We start from the raw sequence: 20,512 nt of genomic DNA, 5'->3' as shown, positions 1-20,512 counted from the left end.
GATTCTTAAATTCTGACTTGAGATTGTGTATCTAGGAGGTGTACATCACTGTAAATGTTTCACTTACAGAAGGTCTTGTAAAATAAAATTGTTTAGGTTCTCCATGGTCCTGTTAGATAAAGGCATAAGAAAACTGAATATTGTTTACATTAGGGCAACAAAATTACATCTACCCCCTGCAGTGTAAAAGAGCAGAAGAAGCATTACAAGGTGGATTTAAATATAAATACTAAGATGTATATTTAAAAGGGTTAACGCAGAGGAGTAAAACTGAAGTCTTTACTGGTGCATTTGGTACCTCGACTTATGCCTTCAAGGCAGTAAAGACTTCAGTTTTAATCCTCTGTGTTCATTTGTTTTTTTTTTTTGTTTTTTTAATATACGTCAGTTTTGTGTTTATTTGCATTAAAAGGGTCACTCTGTTTATTTGTATTTAAAAGGGTTACTCTGAGAATGTTGTTGTTGGTCTTTCGGCTTTTCCTGGTTAGGGGTCGCCACAGCGGAACTCTGGTCCGCTAATGATTGGCAGTTGTTTTTTTCTTTTATTTTATGGTGTCAAGTTGCCAGCCCAATGCCCAACCTTCAACGAAGGCACACCCATTCAACGCATGTCTTTCGAATGCCCACTTGACCGCGGGGAGGACATGCAGACTCCACACAGAAGGCACTCCCAACCCAAGCCGAGAATCGAACAGTAGAGCCTCTTGCTGTGAGGTAACAACGCTACCACTGTACCACCACGGAAGTCCAAAAGGGTTACTCTGAGAATAATAATAATAATAATAATATACCTCCATGGTGGTGCAGCAGTAGCGTTGTTGCCTCACAGCAAGAGGTTCTCCCGTTCGATTCTCGACTTGGGTTGGGAGTGCTTTCTGTGTGGAGTCTGCATGTCCTCCCCATGGTTGAGTGGGCGCTCGAAAGACATGCGTTGAATGGGTGTGCCTTCGTTGAAGGTTGGGCATTGGGCTGGCAACTCGACAGCATAAAAAACAACTGCCAATCATTAGCGGACCGGAGTTCCACTGTGGCGACCCCTAACCGGGAAAACCCAAAAGACAAACAACAACAACTCTGAGAATAATAATAATTCAGAGTACAGTTACATTATTATGTGCACCTTAGATATTGCACAGTCTAAAGTGTGTACAGTAAAAACACTACTTGTAAAAGTTCATAAACACCTTCATAACTTATAAACTGATCTACCTTTTGCGTGAGTAGAGGACTAACTTATAAGTTACTGCTGTACACCACACATCTTGTACTTCACATGTCAGGCATGTCATACATCAGTGCAAAGAGACATGTTTGCATCTTCATGGACATGAATGATATATATAGGGTCATTCATCTATCCCTGGCTACTCTTTCTACAGACATATTTTAATATAAAAGATAGCATGAAAAAGCAATATATGGCTAAGGCAACTTAAAGGAAAAAAAAATAGCTGTAATTATAAAGTCCTTGAGATGGCATAGCCAATGCCAAATAAATAGTAAATTCAGCTGAAAATAAGATCTGTAGTAAAACAGAAGTATATTTCAAAATGTATCTCAGCCACAGAGGCAATCATTTTAGCTGCCAAACATTTACACAACCAACTTCTCATTGCTCATGGCCATTTGTTATACAACCAGATTTAAAGAAAAGGCAGCCTGAGCTAGCCAGTCATGGGGCTAAGACAATGTAAAGGAAAATACTTCATTAAAATGTCCTCGAGATGATAGCACATCCTAATACAAAGGAAATAAAATGTAAACAAGTTCTGCAATAAAAAAGAAGCATATTTCTTCTATATGATCTGTAAAAGCTATAAATTACCCCGTAACTCTAACTCCACTTTGCTGCATCTCATAAGCCAGTTTTTTCATCAGTTTCTAATGTACTTGCCTTGTGTTTATCACATGGTCCATAACACCCACCTCCTTATTATAGAGACCATTCTTTTCTTTATCATCACAATCAACATCTATATCCGCATCTATTAAAATGTGATTTATATGTAAAAACAGTCATAACCTTATCTATCCCTTTCACACTCCTAAAAATATATTCATTTTTATGTTTTAGCTTCTCTATTATTTTAGGAAATAATCAATGGAGACTCGGGGTTCTTTTTCTTTTTGAGGCACAAGAGAGGTACAGTTGGTAGCGGGTGGGAAATGAAGGACGTGAAAAAAAAACACCAGATCAGTAAAGCTTAGAACACATGACATGCAGTAAAAACTCACTCATAGCCCACTGTTAAAAATGAAAGACAATTGCCCAACAAAAAATAGAGTGAATGTCACAGTCTTACAATCCTGACAATGTTCACAACACAGAAAAACTACTGATTTGTCATACTCAAGGATGTTTTTGATGAAGTCTTGGTTCGCTGCTGTGCAAGAAGTAAAGGGCGTAGATACCAATACAAGATACTGGAAAATGTAACACACAAAAACATGTGTGCTTCAGAAGAAAGAGAAAAAATATCATTAACTCAAATTCAAGAACAAAAAGTTAAACTTATTTTGTTCTGTGCTGCAATGTGTTGCTGCATTGTAAGGAAATCATTTTAAACAAACACATCTCACCAATATTCAAACTAAAACATATATCTTCCCACTGCAGACACTAGTGAATAGCAAAAGTACTTCAAAGTCTATTAAAAGTTATTTGAAGTAGAAGTAAAAGGGGTCAGTTAATATTTCCTTGATTACAATGATAATTTTGACACCTTGGGAAGAATATGAGACAAACAGAGTCTGTCAGCACTTGGGCTAAAAATTGCAAGCCCTAAAACATGCAGTTCAGCTAGTTTATTTTGTTGTGCATTTACAACTAATCTTAAATGGGTAAGAGCTGTTCCAAGAGTATAAAGCAGGGTAATTCAAGAAAAAGTTAAAATGAAAATAAGTTCCAGAAGCTGCCCACGACGCCTGTCACTCATACTACTGCCATTCTATTTACACGGAAGTAACAAATATATATTTTATTACATCAAGCATGACTCACTTAAAGGGTGATGAAGACGATTTTGAGGGAAAAAGACTTCTAAGTAGAGTTGCCAACTTTTCATGTCAAAAATTCTGGACATGTAAATGAAAGCAAAATGTGCATAATTTCGGTACTCCTATCCCCAACACAGCCATTCCAATGTCCCATTGCTTGGCTATTTCTTCATTTGCCATAAACACTGTTCAAAATTCTCAGTGTTGGTGAGTGGTGGTAAGGAATGAAGCAAGATAAAATGTTCTTCTCATAGTTCTGGAAATGAGCAAACAATCATCTAGAGTCAATGAGCAGAACCAGTAATCTCTTTAGGATAAGAACATCCCAATTATAATTTTGTAACAGAAAAGAAGACTAGTCTATGAGTGCCTGTTGCCACTAGCCATAGATTTTTGTACCTTGCCACCATATGTGACACTGTGCTCCTTTTATGCCACGACCATGGCACTATTGTTTGAAAGCATTCCCTCTGTAAACCACCTTATCTTCTACTGTGCCAGTCATATAAAGAAATTGACCCTATTATGTGGTTACATGTGGATGTAATATAGGATTTGTACATAGTCCAAATATACTTATATTCAAACAGGTCTGCTAAACATATAAGCTTTTGATTCTGTTTACATAATAGGCTCAAACTTTGCAATGTTGGATTGATTCTGTAGAATTATGTTGGTGAAAGTTTACAGTACATTCATGATTCATGCTTCCATAAAACTTGAATTCAATAATTTTGTACATTTTTGCAATGCTTTAGCTGCCTTAATGTTTGAATTCATTATTTATATTTCTTCTCAAATATAACATCCTTTCTATCCCTCATGACTCAAATAAAAATGGCACTTTCCAGTAAGATGAAAATATCTTGTCTGTACAAATATTTCTCCTTACAAACACTTGTAATCATACTTGTCTCACAGAACTATTACCATTCAGCACTGCTGCTTTCCATCATCATAACATCTAAACCTTCTGGCTGAAATCCACATCCCTTTTGCAAATGCATGTTACTCTATTTACTACAGACATGTATTTTTCCCATTAAATTGGCTACTGCCCCTTCTGGAAAGTTCTAATTTGTGACAAGTTATGCATTCTATTTCATTAGAAACCATTATACAATTTTTGCCCAAACTTTCCCTAATCATTTGCACGTTATACATTTTCCTCTATAACTACCACTTTAGCCTCCCATCCAAAAAATGTTTAAGTCCAGATAACCCATACATATGTTCATAGGTTCATAAGTTAGTGCTAGGCTATCAGCCCTAGGGCCTATACAAGCCTAGCCATAACAATTTCCTGGCTATTTCTTCCCACAATATTTACTTCCCAAACAGTGAGTGCCATGATTCTTAAGTATCCACACACTTCACCTTTACCTTCCCCTATTTCCAGATATCCATAAAAGTGTAATTTCTTGTTGTGCCAGTTCTGATCATACATTCTTGTTTTATAACTTCACCTCACAAATCAATATGCAGTACTTGAAAATATCTATTGTCTTCCCATCAATATATTCATTGCCCTTCTCAACAGTATACACACTTCCCAACCATTCATTTCATAAGACCACCACAAATACTTGAATCCAAACATTACAGCCAAACCTCATACAATTACATTGCACAAATGCTTTGCTTCCCAAAGTTTGTGCAACAGCTTTATGACTACTTACTCCAAGGTGATCAGATAATACCTGAAATGTAACCTTCTACAAAAGCTACCACTGTTATTTAATTTTGCTAAATAATAGCAGAAACAGAAAAATCCTACCATTTGTGGTCCACTGTGCAGTCCAAACATCTTCTGGAATTCAAATTCCATGTGAGTGTAAGACGAAGAATTAAAGAATCAGTCGCTCAGATGCAAAAGACGAAAACAGGTTGCAAACACCTTTTGCTTCTGTGCGACCAGACTCAAAGGGCGTTCTTAAAGAAGAACACCCTTAAAAAATTAATTTTTTTTTTAATAAAAAGGAAACATGCATCACAATTGATTTTATTTTTTCCAGACAATATGCTGTTCGGAAAAGGCAGACTCCATTTTCTGAACAGTGTCCCTTAATTCCCTAGAGTCTGGAAGAATTTCGGTCGGTTGGCAACCCTACCACTAAAATCACATTACTATGGCAGGTCCAATTATAATATAATAACTACTTAATAATTCTGATGCATTAAAGTAGTCAAGAGAGCAAAGATATAATGAAATAACTGTGTTACAGTGGCATCAATAAAAGAACAAATTATTTTATTTTTCCATCCCCCTCCAAGATGAACATCACTGAGAAAATCAAAAACTATTCCAAGCAAATGCAGTAACATGAACTGCATAGTGCTCACATATTCTCTCTCTCTTAATATCTCTAGTTACACATTCTGAGTGACAAACAACTTTAGCCTTTTTCTGTATCCCAAATTATAACTTCAATTCTGCCCAGTACATTGATACTATTTGACCCCCCCCCCCCTACACACATGGAAAAACAAAAACACTCACTCATACACACACATCAGTTAGAGCCACTTGTATGACTATACACCTCAGATACTTGGATATTTGCTTGAGATCATGTGAATGAACACAATCATAAATAATGACCCAGAAATGTATCTCAGCTTGCTGATGTCAGAACAATACAGTGCAGCTCTCCTCTACCCTCTCAATTTCTTAGCTCAAAAATCTGAAACCAACACAAATTCAGGAAATACACAACAGGAAGTTTCGCACTAGCAAGCAGTTTCTGTAAGCTACAAGTCTGAAATTTGCATGCCTGTCATTATTTAGTGACTGCAATCTTTAACAATTTGCCAGAAAGCCAAAAGAATCTTTTCAAAAACCTCTCAATTTATTGGCTCAATAATTCTGACCAAAGCCAAAAATGACAAGCGTTGACATATTTTAAATATTATTTTATGTATTTATGAACCAAAAAATCCACTAGTAAAGTGTCCCTTTCCAATGGTGACTCAGGAACACTGTCTGATTTAGTGACTTGCTCAGTCACACAGCTGGCAAATATAGATGGAAGAATTTAAATGCTGATTTTTTTTTTTTTACTACTGGAAGCAATTCATTAACATAAGTGTATGTTAACTCCAAATCATTTAAGACATTAACAGAACAGTAAGTGTTACATGGACATGCGTTTTCTGAACAATAAAAACTATGAAACTTTAATGGCTGGTTATTATCGACTGACAGCATTCTTCAGTGATTTAACAGGGAAAAGTTAGCAAAGGATAGGACAGAAATATGACACAAAATCAGTGATGTTCTTCAAAATCAGAGGCAAATAAGGCAGACTACTCTAACTCATTTAAAAATGAACAGAGCAACAGGCTTTACATCAACATGCGTTTTTTAAACACTTGAATACAAAACTATGACATTCTAATAACTAGCATTATTGACAGACTGGAAATCTCAGAATGTTATCAGAAAAATAAGACATGAGTGAAGGTCTGTCAATTACTGCAGATGGTTAAGACTCTGAACTTTTAGAGAGATGCTTACTGTATTCAAGGTAACAGGGTTTGATTCTGTCTACCTCCATTTGCCTACTCTGAGACTTTGAGTAAGTCACTAAACCTGACTGCATTCCTGGGTTGCCACTCTACCTAGTTAAAAAATGAAAAACAAAGTTAGAGCAAGAGTATGAAGCAAAATACTCCATGTGTCGATTCTGAACAATAAGAACAGAGCTGGATCATGGTCAAATAGGGCTCATGCATGGTAATGGGCCAGCCCCCTACCACACTCCCATAGCCATACCAATATCCCATTGGTTGGCTGTGTCACCCCAATTTCGATAAAACACTATATTTTCTTCTTGATCATAGATTTGATTTTAATTTAAATCTTTTATTAAAAATATTACAGCAAAAACAATGACAATCCTTTGATGAGCAAGACATTCTCATATTGGAAACAGACAGTGTGAGCAACAATAACCTTCTCTTCCACTGGAACACACATTTATTATAAATGCATCTGTCATTCCATTAAATTAGTTCAGACATGCTGGGATTCATAGTAAAATAGCATGTAGTGACACATTAATTAGCAGCCATCTGAAGGGTACAGGTATTCAAAAGACAAATATATACTGTTTTTACAAATAGCTTAGGATAGCCTACTGGGCATGTGTCCATTTTCAAGGACAGCCCAGGAGCACTGTTTGGGGAAGTAACTTGGTTAGACACGCTAGGCAGAGAGAACCAAGTACTGCACTACAAGGAACAACTAATTAATAGCTCATAGCCTCAGTAGAGTAGCTTGGGTGGGGAGAGAGGGGCAACTGCCCCAAGCACAAAGTGTTGGGGGGCAAAGTCAGACAATCTGAATCTCTAATGCAATAATGGATCTTAAAATCCAGTATTGCATTTTCATTCATAACTGAGCTCAGTAGCTCACTGTGTGTGGTCTAATCTGTAGCGACTGCAACTACAATGTAACAAGGAGTTTGCTACAATATAAAAGTTAAAAAAAAAGTCTTTGTTTAACTAAAACCTGAGTGCTATAGCCCTCCATGCAGGCAGGGTATAAACTGTAACTACTGTTTGCTATATTTGTAGCAAGCAGTTTGCTACAGTTTATAAGAAGATTTTTTTAACTAAAACATGAGTGCCATAGCACTCCATGCAGGCTGGGTATAAGCTGTAGCAACTGTTGCTACATTTATAGCCAGCAATTTGAGATGTTTCAAAGGAGAATTTAGTATTTTTCTTTTATTTTATGTTCAAGGAAGGTCTGAGGCAGATTAGGTATCTGAATGGCTGCGCAGTAGAGGTGGGGGTGTTGTGCATCTGTCCACCTGGTTGGTGTGCCAGTAGAAGGAATGTCTGTTTTTTTTTTTTTGGCTCCTTAATGGTAGAGCTGAATGGGGGTGTGGATCTGGAACAAGACAATTGCAATGTAGTGACAGGCTTAATACAGTAAAGTGTTTTTTTTTTTTTTTTTGTTGCTCTTCACTTGCAGAGCTGAGGGGGTGGAGTGCTGGTTCATGGTAACAACACAGGGCACTGGCTGAGCCAGTTATGCTTCTACATAACCTTACTCATCTGCACTAACTACCAGACAAACTGTTGTAACCCAATGCAGGGCATTTCAGACTGATATACTTGCAAAAGCAAGTTAAATTAAAAATGTCTTTGTAGTCAATATTTTAACATACATTAAAACCATAGACTTTATGCGGTCTGCTTTATTCTCAGTCAAATAATAAACACAATATCAACAGTCAACAAAACAAGAAAACCAAGGATTGCAGCCAAATGGCTCATACAATTAAGCTCCTTTTCACTATAATTGATTCCTTCCTTTACACTATAACTCTCTGAAGTGTATTTCAACTCACTTCTGTGAGAACCATCCCATTGCACACAGCCAAAAAATTAGGAACAGATTTTAATTCCTTCTCTTGTATACTCTTATTCTCGAACTCACATGACTGCCATTATTTAGTGACTACAGTCCTCAAAAAACACACATTTTACAAGAAACTGAACAAAATATTTCAAAATGTCTTTACTCATTCTGGACAAAGCCAAAAAGCAAGTGGGACAAAATTTTAAATGCATTTTTTTTAATTCATTTTCTTTAAACCAGGGGAACCCACTAGCAAAATTATTCCTTTACAGGGGTGACCCAAGAGTTCTGAGTGATTTGCTCATAGTAGACATATGGAGGTGGGAGGATTTATTTTTATTTTATTTCATTTTTCTTGCATTTGTAACCAGATTAGACCAATGATCTCCATGAAACTTTGTCAGACTCAACCCAGTGCACTGTCTAGATATTTGACTTGTTCAACCTGTTCGATCTAAGAAAGCTTAGGTAATCAAACCCTGGACGACCGCACCAGAGGAAACAGCTCATTTTGCTCTAAACCTTGTCTTATTAACTACAAGAAGCATTTCATTAACAGCTCAGAGCCTAAGTGCCAGACAACTTTAATTTACTTAAAAAGTTAACAAAACAACAGCAGGTACAGTATGGACATGCATTTTCTGAACAGAGCTATGAATCTATAATAACCGATATTGATTTACTGTAATCCTCAGTGATTTAACAAGCTAGATTCTGGCAGCTGGTTGCAGGATTAAGTATCCATGGTCTTAATGAGCTCCCTTCTGCAGTTAAGGGTACAGTGTTTGATTCTTTCCACCCCATTTGCTTACTGCATGACCCTGAGAAAGTCACTTAACCAGACAGTTCTTTAGAAAAAAAATAATTCTACTGGCCAGAGCATTACTGATGAAATGTATGAATCGGATGTGCAATTCTACTGTCTGGGGCATTGTATAAAGACAGACAGATACACACACACACACACACACACACACACACACACACACACACACACTGATCCCTTTCTCCCATTCTAAAAAACAACAGTGTTCTTCTCCTTCCATTCTCAGATCCCAGTACTTGTATCAGCAGTTCACCCCCTACTATAAGACCATGCTTGCTTGTGTTCAGCACTTGTGCTCAGCTGACAAGCTTGGGCTTGCATTTTAAGGATGTATCTTAATTTGAAAAAAAAACTGACAAGGAAGATCATGGTTGCGCTTTAAGTTTGGAGATTTATTCAAAAAAAAAAAAAAGCTGACCAGAAACAGCAAGCTTGTGCTTTAAGGGTGGAGATTGAGTTAAAAAAAAAGAGAGCATAACTTTTTTTTTCTTTTTTTAGCATTCCAAGTATTAAGACACACAGTTTCATAGGGAAACACATGCCCCTGTCTGCGCCTGTATAGCACCACCAATGGAAATAAGACTGTCACTTCTACACCCAGATAAAAAGATATTGCCAAGAATACATTAATTTTATCTCACATTACTCTTACTAATAAGATATTCTTACATAATCATTTTTATTAAATCAAAAAAATGTCAGAAGAAGGAGTCATAAGGTTGTGCAATTCAGGCTTATAAAATCAACCTTGAGAAAGCATCAAGGACATATAACTGAATAATGAAAACAACCAATAACAACAAACTGTCAATAGCTGTACAGCCTTGGCAGTATCTTTCACATCTGAAATCCAGCTGGACTTGTATGTGAGTAGCATTATCTTATTATTTAATTTGACATCATGTGCTACAGACTATAATTGCTAAGTAATTTCTTTTGTTTTACTATAATGTCTCTGCTGTGGTAATGCTCATGATTTTAATAACTTTAATCCAAAAACTGTATGAGGCTGCTCCATAAGCAAGGATAGAAAATAATATTCACACTGGACAAAGAAGGCAAATTTACTAACCACTGGGACTCCAGTCTATTATAACAGCTACCACATTCCTGAAGAACTATGAAAAAAATATATTCAACTACAAGCCTTGGAGAAAGTAGTGGGTACAGTCAAAGTCACAAGCATGTGTCTGTCAAATGAAATTTTGCATCACAGCTTTGGCAATTTTCAGTAATTTCAACACACAGAAGTCAAGCATTGGGTATTTAATATCTCATGAGCATTAGAAACAACAGTTTTCATACATAGTTCATATGGTGACATTAGAGAACAAAAGGCAGGGAATGCACTTTAACCTGGATTTCAAAAACAGCATCTATTGCATTCATCAGATTTATGTGATGTGGTCACACTGTAGATTTTCAGAACAAACATCAAAACTGTCAAATGTATGAGGCTGTACTTGTCAAACCAAGTGTAACAGCATTATTATGCACATACTATGGTTTCCATAACATATATTCAATATATCCATTGCACTGACCTGCTGACAATGGATGCTAAGTAAACTTAACATATGAACAGAACTGTGCTACAATGCACAATGAGTAAACTTAGTTACCGTGAGCACCAGAAGAGCATGTGCACTGAATGAGATGAACGCTTCATCATCATCAAATAGAATGTTGTCAAATGTTCTGTAGCCTAGGTAAGCACTCCAGGACATTCCACCCGACAAAGCTCTTCTATATATTGATCACTCCACCCCAAAGAAAACAAATAATGGCTAGGACTTTTTCCTTTGTGGCATGTAAATGTTCTGGGAACAGTTCTCATCAGGGCAAGCATAGCCTGACACACAGCCACACTTCACATGGGAAATGCCGTCAATCTCACTATGAGTTATTACTGTTGACATCTGAGTTGCTTTTCTCTTGTCAGACAGAGTTTTCACTTGTTGATGGGAAATGGTACTGCTACAGTCTTGTAAATGTGAAACAGTCAGTTTACTCTGTCAAGCATTCAACTTATAGTGAGAAATAAACTGCTACTTCTTATATTCTGAACTGAAATATAATAAAAATACATTATGATGTACACAGCATATAATATTGTCTTAAATTTGTTGTCAGCGAAAGAAAATCCTGCATTACAGCATAGAGGGTACTCTTCTGGGTAAAAGAGCTATTAATGTTATACCGAAAGAAGCAATTTTTCACATGATGCACTGTATAAAGTATTTTATTACTTTTCACAGTATCTGAAATAAATATTTATTTTACAGACTGTAATACAAAAATAATCTGTCAAAATGCTTCTAAAAGACACACTTTATAGGATTTATATGTATTATGTTATGAGTGTGAGAAATATTTTTACAAATTGCTCTATAAAATGTTTATTTTCTGTTTAACTCAACATTTACTGTAATGCTTTGTCTCAAAGCAACTTGAACAGTAATCCCAAGGTCATCCTGTGTAACTGTTGTTAATTTAGCAAGTTTGCTTTCATACTCTCACTTGTGCAACAGAGATACAGTTCACACTCACCTGAACAAATGTAATATTAGGCGATTTGAATGGAGTGCATCAAAGGTAGGGTTCCCCATGTTGCACTGTAAAATATTTATGATATTACCCACCTCTGGTGTTATTTACTATTGCAACACAGTCAAGGTCCCCACTGTAATATGGTATTGCTTTTGTACCGTTAGGCAGATTGGCTGTTATCACCTCACTGCAGAACTGAGGGCAGTTTCAGTTACGTAGAAATCAACCTTTTTCATCAATCAGACATTATGCTTATTTAATTTGAATGGTTCAGTTTTTCATCAGATCTTTAAAGGTCATAAATATATCTAAAGTATGACAACATATTCCTGAAGAGAACCTTGTATATGCTGACTTGCTGGCAACCTGTAGTAAGCCATACTGTTTCAGATTCATGCTTAATTTTATTTATGTATGTATTTATTCATTACAAAATCATGGTGCAGTTCTGCTACACCTCATCTAAACTGCATGATGTCAGAAAGGAACCAGTAATGAAAAGAAGCAATGAATAAAAAAGAACGGGTTCAGAAAATGAGTTTCTGTCAGTTTCTTTGGTGGTCCCTTTCTAAAGAGTGTTGAGATAAAAAGGAAACATAACTGCTAGAGAACTATACATAATACTAATTACTATGAAAACACTGACCAGGCTGACCTATATTGAGTATATAGGAGGTATGGGAATTAATTTTAGATTATCTGCAGTGCTTTAGATTTTTTTTTGTCATACAGAGATCTTGATAATAGCAGTGAAAGCATGATATCAGTTATCTATTGTAAAATAAACCAATATGCTGGGCCGTCATCACATCCAGCCTGTTCCTCTTGTGCTTCATGTTAGCAAAGCTGGATCAAGGTCAAATGGGGCCCTAGGCAGAGTAATAAACCGGGCCCCCCCCAGAACAGCCCCACCTGCAGCAGCTCCCCCCCCCAGCCATTCCAGTGTTCCATTACTTAGCTATTTCTCCCCAGTTACCATAAACACTGTTCAAACCTGTCAGTGTGCATACCGTTTTCTTATTTACTTCTACAATGATTACAGATATTGAAATAAAATAACAGAAGCAGTGACAACCATTTGCTAAACAAACAATACAGTCTCACAGTGATGATGTTAGTACTTTTGCAGTTAGCAGAGAGGATTAAGGAAATGGGTTATTAGCAAGCTGCTTCCAGTAGGTTAGGGTTTGATTCCTTCATTCTCTATTTGCCTATTGTGTCAGACTGCTTAGCTCAACTAACCAGAGAGAGTTCTTGTCCTAAGCCTGACAAAGATCCGTGTGAATCATTGGGCTATAGATACTTGTTAAATGGCACATTAAGTAGATTACAACTTTCCTGGTCAATAAACTTAATCCAGTCAATACCTATCTTTTATCAATGTGTGGAATTGATCGTTCTGAAAGTCTTAAATTTTGCAATGACAATTCAATATAATCATCTGAAGCAAACGAAAAGAAACAACTCACATTTTTCCTAAAAAAAAAAAAAAAAAAAAACAAAAACAGAAAGACAAATTTCTGTTTGTGAAAATTTTTTTTTAGATGAAGCCATGGATTAAAGCAGCATATGCACTTGAAACAGTTTTGGTTTGATACCAAAACCTACAAGCTGTAAGAAAGTTGTGATTGGTACAAAATGAGAAAAAAGGCATGAAATGTTTATAAATATGTAATGAGAAAATAGTTCATGGGAATTTATATCAACCAAAGCACTAGTGCAGTGCTGCACATAGAACCTCCTATCCATAGGAATGTATATCAACCCAGAACATCTATGTTCAGCAGAAACTATTCCTGATAGCAATTAATCCTATAATGAAGAGGTCACATAATGCCAGACAGCCTACACACATTTATACAGTTGTTGCATTCTCTTTTTCAGAAGGACTGAGTTCTTTCTGATTGACTGCTTTATTTTTAGTGCTAAACACACAGCTTCAGGAACTTAAAAAAGAGCTATATGGTGCAGTCAGTATGGCAAAACTAAGGGTTTGGTATTCATTTGATGAAGTGCTATTTCACCTTTTCTGAGTTCCCAAAGTTAGATTCCCCTAATTGGTTTTGATAAGCAGGTAATGAGATTCAGACCATACTTCATCTGAATCCCCTTCTCACCCTTTTAAGACTATTTTCCTTTCAGCTATGCTGTAAAACCATGGAGTTATTATATTTCATTTAGGGTGCCTGGGTCACATGGATTGCAGGGAAGCTTGCTCCACTACCAAAGCATTTTACTACTGTCATGCAGGCTGATGTTTCAAGAATGCATATTCTCACTTTTTTTGTGATCTACCAGTTATCAACCTATGGGATCTGAAGTGTGTAGTGATGGCCAGCATAGAAACTGCCACAAGGATTTACTAAAATACTCCAGGATCTTGGACAGTTTCTGTCATTATTGGGAACTGTCCAAAAATAAGAGAGATCATGCGGCATAGTATGCCTGAAAAGCCATATTCTGCAGGTAATCTGACTATGATGTACTAAGATGATATAATAACATAAGACAATAAGTATGACAGCACTCCAAAGTGATGCTATAAGCTGCTGCCCAGTGTAACACCAAGAAAGATGAAGCAAATTCTAGTGACCAAATACTACAGGAGCATGAATGAATTAGAAAGATGAGGAAGAGGTGCATGCATTTGTGTTCCATCTTCCATGCATTTGTGTTCCATCTTCCATATACATCAGTATTCAATTCATTTCAATGTACAAGAAAAATAGTAGGAAAGACTTTCACTACCAGTATGTCATAAAGCTTCCTGGATAGATATGAGTTAATACCTATGTTCTTCTACCAGGTACCAAACTCTATCTTTCAAGCAGGCATTTAACTGCAAAACATCATCCAATACTCATTATCTAAATCAATCAAAATAAAATAAAAGACATGGCTACACCTTACAATGTCTGCTCAGCCATGATCTCTTATTTTACATATGCTGGCCAGTAGTGGCTAAAAGGTGAAAGTACTGGGGAGAACATATAAAGAAGCACCAGGTAGCCTTTACTTTTGTAAAGACTATAGTGCAGTAATGTGTCAATCCTAGCAGGACAAAGGCACAAATGAAAACATCTCATACCATCATTCTCTTCAGAATAAGGTTACTTCCATTTGGTTACTGAAAAATAGGAAAAGATGCAATCTTTTTTGTGCTTTTGTTTCATCATTTTTATTTGTTACAAAACATATCACCATACATAAAACAACACTCTCTTTTGTTCTTATGAGCTACAGTAGTAACTATAACCTGCTTTGTATTTCAATTAAATGGCATGTACATTTAGTAATTATTTATTTAACATTTGTTAACTGGGAAAGTCTGACTTGGAACAAAGCCAAGTTTCAGCAGAGGCCCAGGAAAAAACGCTCCAGATGCATACCTTTTCAACATGGCAGGAAACTGGAGCACCCAGAGAAAACCCACACAAACACAGGGAGGGCATGCAAACTCCAAAGAGAAAGCGCACAAGCCAAGAATTGAACCAGAGAACCTCTTGAAGTGAGGCAAGAACACTACCGCTGCACCACTGCACAAAAACTTGTAATAGAGAAGAATAGAAAATGCACATTTTGGATTTCATAATCCCTATTTTATTATTTTAATATTACAGCATACTTACTACACTCCAGTTTGATAAGTCTAACAAAGTGCAAAATTCCTTCTCCATAAATTTGTGCTTAACGTATTTTGTCAGTACAGCAATAATATGATATATCAAGACATACTTTGTTATTTTATAACATCAGAACTAAATGCAGCATTTAGCCATTCTAAAAGAGTGACATGAAACAATATCAAGCTTGTTAGGCAGATGCAATTGAAAAAAAAAGTTATGCATTTTTCACAGAAAATTTTGAAGCTGCAGCCATTCCCTTGCCTTTACACTAAAAGCACAAGCCAAGAGCAGTTTGCAAACATCTGCCTAAATATAATGCCTGGAAAATGTCACTACAGAATGTCAAACAATATAAACAATATTGCTGTGTATATGCACACAGGAAAACAGTCCAAAAGAGACAACATTTATGGGGGTGAATTTTGTAAAGATCGAGGGAGTCTGACACATTATGCCAATATTAGCACTAACGTTGCAGATAACAATATAATATGTAAATGTGCCACAATGAGCTCAGAATACCACAGTGCACAAGGGAGAGTTGAGTAACAATGGCACACTAAATATACCCGCAAGTAATCTGTAAGTAATTAAAAATCGCTGTCAAAGTGTGGCGTACATTAACAAAGTTATGGAAATATTATCACAGTTCAAGCATCCTGATGGTCTTAAATATATATCTGTAACAGAATATCTCCAGTTACCTAAAGAACAACTATGGAATATAATTAACTCCATTATTATAAAAAATGCTAACTGTCGCAATGTAAGTATTTGTAATACATATCTTCAGCAGTCTGTCCAGTAATGTTAGAAACAGTTATTGATATCTCCATAATTCATTTATTAATAAACTATTCTTGTTTGTTTACAAGTTGCATGCCATTTTTAATAGATATCTTCAGCAATCTGTCCAGTAAGCTTAGGGCTTATGGTAATCACAGCACCAATAATTTAGTATACTTAGCTCTATGCAGCAAATTCAACACTTATTACATTCAGAAAACAAATCAGAAACTAAAGGAGAGCATAGGGAATTGTCTATCTGATATAAGAAGATGTGTGACTATTAACTCTTTATAATAAGCACATCAAAGAAACTGATGCAATTCACAATTTAAAGTTGATGATTTCAAAAATAATTTTTAAACCACGTAGAGGAGTTGACATCACCCAGTCAACAGAACAAGAAGAATTAAAGTGGATTTTAAGATTTAAGGCATAAGTTGCACCTGGTCTAAATGAAGCTGTCTCTTTAAAAACCTTCTTGAGATAACTACATGATCAGGTGAACTGAGCGCATGAATTTTTATTCTTTTTAAAATCTTGTATTCTTCTTAATGCATTAATACAGCCTGAAGAAGCCAAAAGGTGAAATTATTTAACTTGTGAGCACTTTTAAGTTTTATGCTTGTGTAATAAACAAGCTGGAAGTCTTATTCATGGTTCCATTCACTTTATTATTTTATATATTGCTACTTTGAGCTTAGCTGGACTTATCACCAAGCTGATAATGTTTTCCTTTCACAATAACACCAATATGTCACCAGCTGGATAGCTAAGTGTGAAGAAGTGCATAATAATATTGTTTGGGAAATGAAATACCCCTGCAAATGACAATACTGAGAGCACCCGCTCCTAAGAGGGAACCAAGTGGTGAGACATCCGGGTACTCTGACAGACTGCAATCTGAACTTTGACCACCATTTATCCATAGTTGTAAAGAAATCCTACTAAGTGGCTCATCTTATAAGTAAGGGCATGGCATCCAGATCTATGGATGTCATAGTACCACTGTACTTGGCTCTCATCACAGCAATAACTGAGTACAATGCACCCTTTGACATGTACATTGCCAGGCACCTGCAACAGCAGGAGTATCCTCAGAGGTTTCTCACCAGAAAAATACAGGGTATAACCAACATGTCATATGTGGACCCATTAAAAGTCCTATCACTGCATTTAGTTTCTTACTGATTACTGAGGGGTGATCTGTGCCTAACCTAGAAAGCAGTATTATCTGACTCAGCTCTGAGTGAAATGTATATTCACAAAACTAACTGCACAAGGCTTCCCCACTCCAAAGATCTAAACCTGATCTCTGACATGAATAGATCATGCTGCAAAGACAGATATGTGTCCTAGAGATTGCCCCTCCTCTGTAAAAGGTTTCCTATTCACATGAAGCAGAGTCCACTTTTGATCATATTCAAGTGCAATCTGAACCAATGGATGAGAAAGCGCAAATTGACTCTTGGGGTGGTGCCCATGTCCCTTATGGACAGAGGAGTCTGTAATAATTGTCAAAACCGTGCTTGGTGAGCCTTGCTATCTTTCCCCTAGGGACAGAAAATTGGGTAAAATTGGGGTAAAACTGGCTAAACTTGTAAGGGCTCTTGAGCCATTAGCCTAGTAATCTGCTATGAATCAATGAACACACATGACAGACAAAGATTTGAAAAAAAACAGTAAGGACAGTTAAATTACACAGATGGCACACTGTACAACATGGACAATGGAAAGTTGTCAAACAGGGTGGGGATGCATATCAGCTGTGATAAAATGCAGAAAAACATATCTACCTATGCACTATCACATTACCACATGTTGCAAACTGTGTGGCAGTCATTCCTGGATGTGTATGATGAATGGTAAATATTTGTTGCTGGATAATAAATAAATATCATAGAACAAACTGGATAAATAAACACACATCCAAGCAGTCTGTCAGCAGTACAAGTGGAAGTCAAACATCACAGATGAACAAACACAGATCTAACAATGCTAGATAAATTCAGCAAAGGACAGAACTGAACCACTGGCCATGCATTTAGAAAGGCAAACAGCCAAGCACAGAGCCAAACAGCAGTACTCCAGCAAAGCAGCAAAATGGCTGCTAAAAACACAAGTAAGTGTATACAACCCAAACATGTAATGGAATGCATATATGTGACACACAGGTTCCATGTCATAGGCAACACACAGGTGTAGGTGTATATGTATGACTAACAGTGGCATAATTGAAACATTAAAGTGAGGTCAATGCACATACACACACCAATGACATATAAGAATATTTACCAAAATATAACACTACAGCTTAAAACATATATCAGGTTGTGCACATGGATATCAATAATGTACATAAACACACAAGTATAACAAAAATAACGATGTATTGCAAGCAGTACCAGTGACTTGTGTGCATATCTCCTAAATCTGTAAAATGGCTATACATTTGTCACATGTTTACTATGTCAACATTGTAATACATGGCAATGGTCAATAGCCGCAACAAAAGCAAACATATATCTGTAAAATATAATATGGAAATATGAAATTGTAAGAGAGGTGGACAACCTGGGACCATTTCAAGCAAAAGAATGACAAGGTAAGATGACACATTGCAAATGTACGTGTACAGCACACAGTGTGCTGTAGAAGCTAACCCAAAATACATTTAAGCAAATGGCAAATGTACGTCAAAATGATTACTGAGGTCCACAGAAATGGCCATGTATAAATTATGCATACACAGTAATGTACAATCATATAACATCAACATGCATAGGTAAGCAAACTAAGAATTTCAAGCACATATACATATACTGTCATGCAAATGTTGAATAAGCAATTGCAGGTGTATGTCACACACCCTGCTCTTTACTGAGCAGAGGACACTCCTGTAAGCATCATTATAGCACATCAGGGTTAAGTCAGTGAATGCACACATATCAAATATACATTTGCGTATTACTATGGATCTGTCTATGTGTAGAAACAGGTACAATCAGATAATGTGTACAACTATTTATGGAAGGTGTGACCTTATGTGCATAAGGAATGGACATGGAAATGTAACAAACAGCAAACACAGCTTAATGCACGGTTACAGAATAAATTATTTGTACCACTATGTATATATTAATACTACATTGGAGTTTGATGCAGTCAGAAAAGGAGGATTGCCCAAATCTATGACAAACCTGTATATGATCTCACAAAGCATCAACATTGCTAGCACATGGCACACTACACCACATCATGCCAGTAGGACATTGTGACAACTGTCATCCAAAACACATGGGAAATGACATGTCCTTCTGTTGCACATAAAAGATATAGAAATAGACATATCTGAACCATACCACAGTGGTACAGCTGGACTATGGACAACATCTGTTGTCTGTCAATTGTCCTCAGTAAAACACATGTTTACATACTAATTGTTGCAGGCATGGACAGCTGAATGTGGAAAAAGTGTAGTGTGCTAATGTGCATCATGCACACATTGAAACATAATTAAATGTCACATGAGGATAACACATATGTATGACAGTTACATGCTATGCATGCACAAGAGTGCATATACAGTCCAATCAATTATAAGACAATCAGCATGCTGAGAGCATAACACAATTAAGACCCACAGACAATACTTATGGACCCGAGGAATCAGACTGATGGGGATGAGCCTCACGAATGTTCTCCCGGGCTGCTTCCATGAATGAGTTGTACATAGCCCATGCCATATCCTGAAAGAAGTTTCTTATCCTGTCTCTCAAACAGTGGCAAAGCCATGGTCTTATAGAATTGCAAAATTGTACCCTTTGGAAAGTCAGTTGTCCCAGCTAATTGCTATATTTATAATATGCACCCAAGAGTTGACCCAGTGGCCAGGGATCTGTATACGCATGTGGACAGTAGCCTTACCTTTGACCACCATGTGGCCACAGTGGTGAGGAAATCCTTTTGTGTTGTGCAACTTATAAGTAAGGAGAGGCAGCTAGGTCCAAAGAGGCCATTATCCCTCTGTATTCTGTCTTTATCACAACAATCATAGAGTACAATGCTCCCTTCAGTATGTACCTGACCAGTCATGTGCAGAAACTACAACTCATAGTTTCAGTACAAAAAGAATACAATATGTAATGAACCATATTACACATAGTTTCTCAAAGACCATTCCCTCTACTCAGTCTCATAGAGATTGCTGAGGGGTGATCTATGCTTGGTTTACAAGGCATCCACAAATCCCACAGTTAAGAATCTCATGCATATTCATAAGTCAAACATTACCAGAAATACAAGGTCTAAGGACCAACATTTTGCCTGTCACTTGAACAGAACATGCTGTAGAGA

The sequence above is a fragment of the Protopterus annectens genome, chromosome 2.part2, assembly GCF_019279795.1.
Source record: "Protopterus annectens isolate FY-2018-M chromosome 2.part2, PAN1.0, whole genome shotgun sequence".
In the NCBI taxonomy this organism is placed as follows: Eukaryota; Metazoa; Chordata; order Ceratodontiformes; family Protopteridae; genus Protopterus; species Protopterus annectens.
This window is presented reverse-complemented; position numbering follows the sequence as displayed.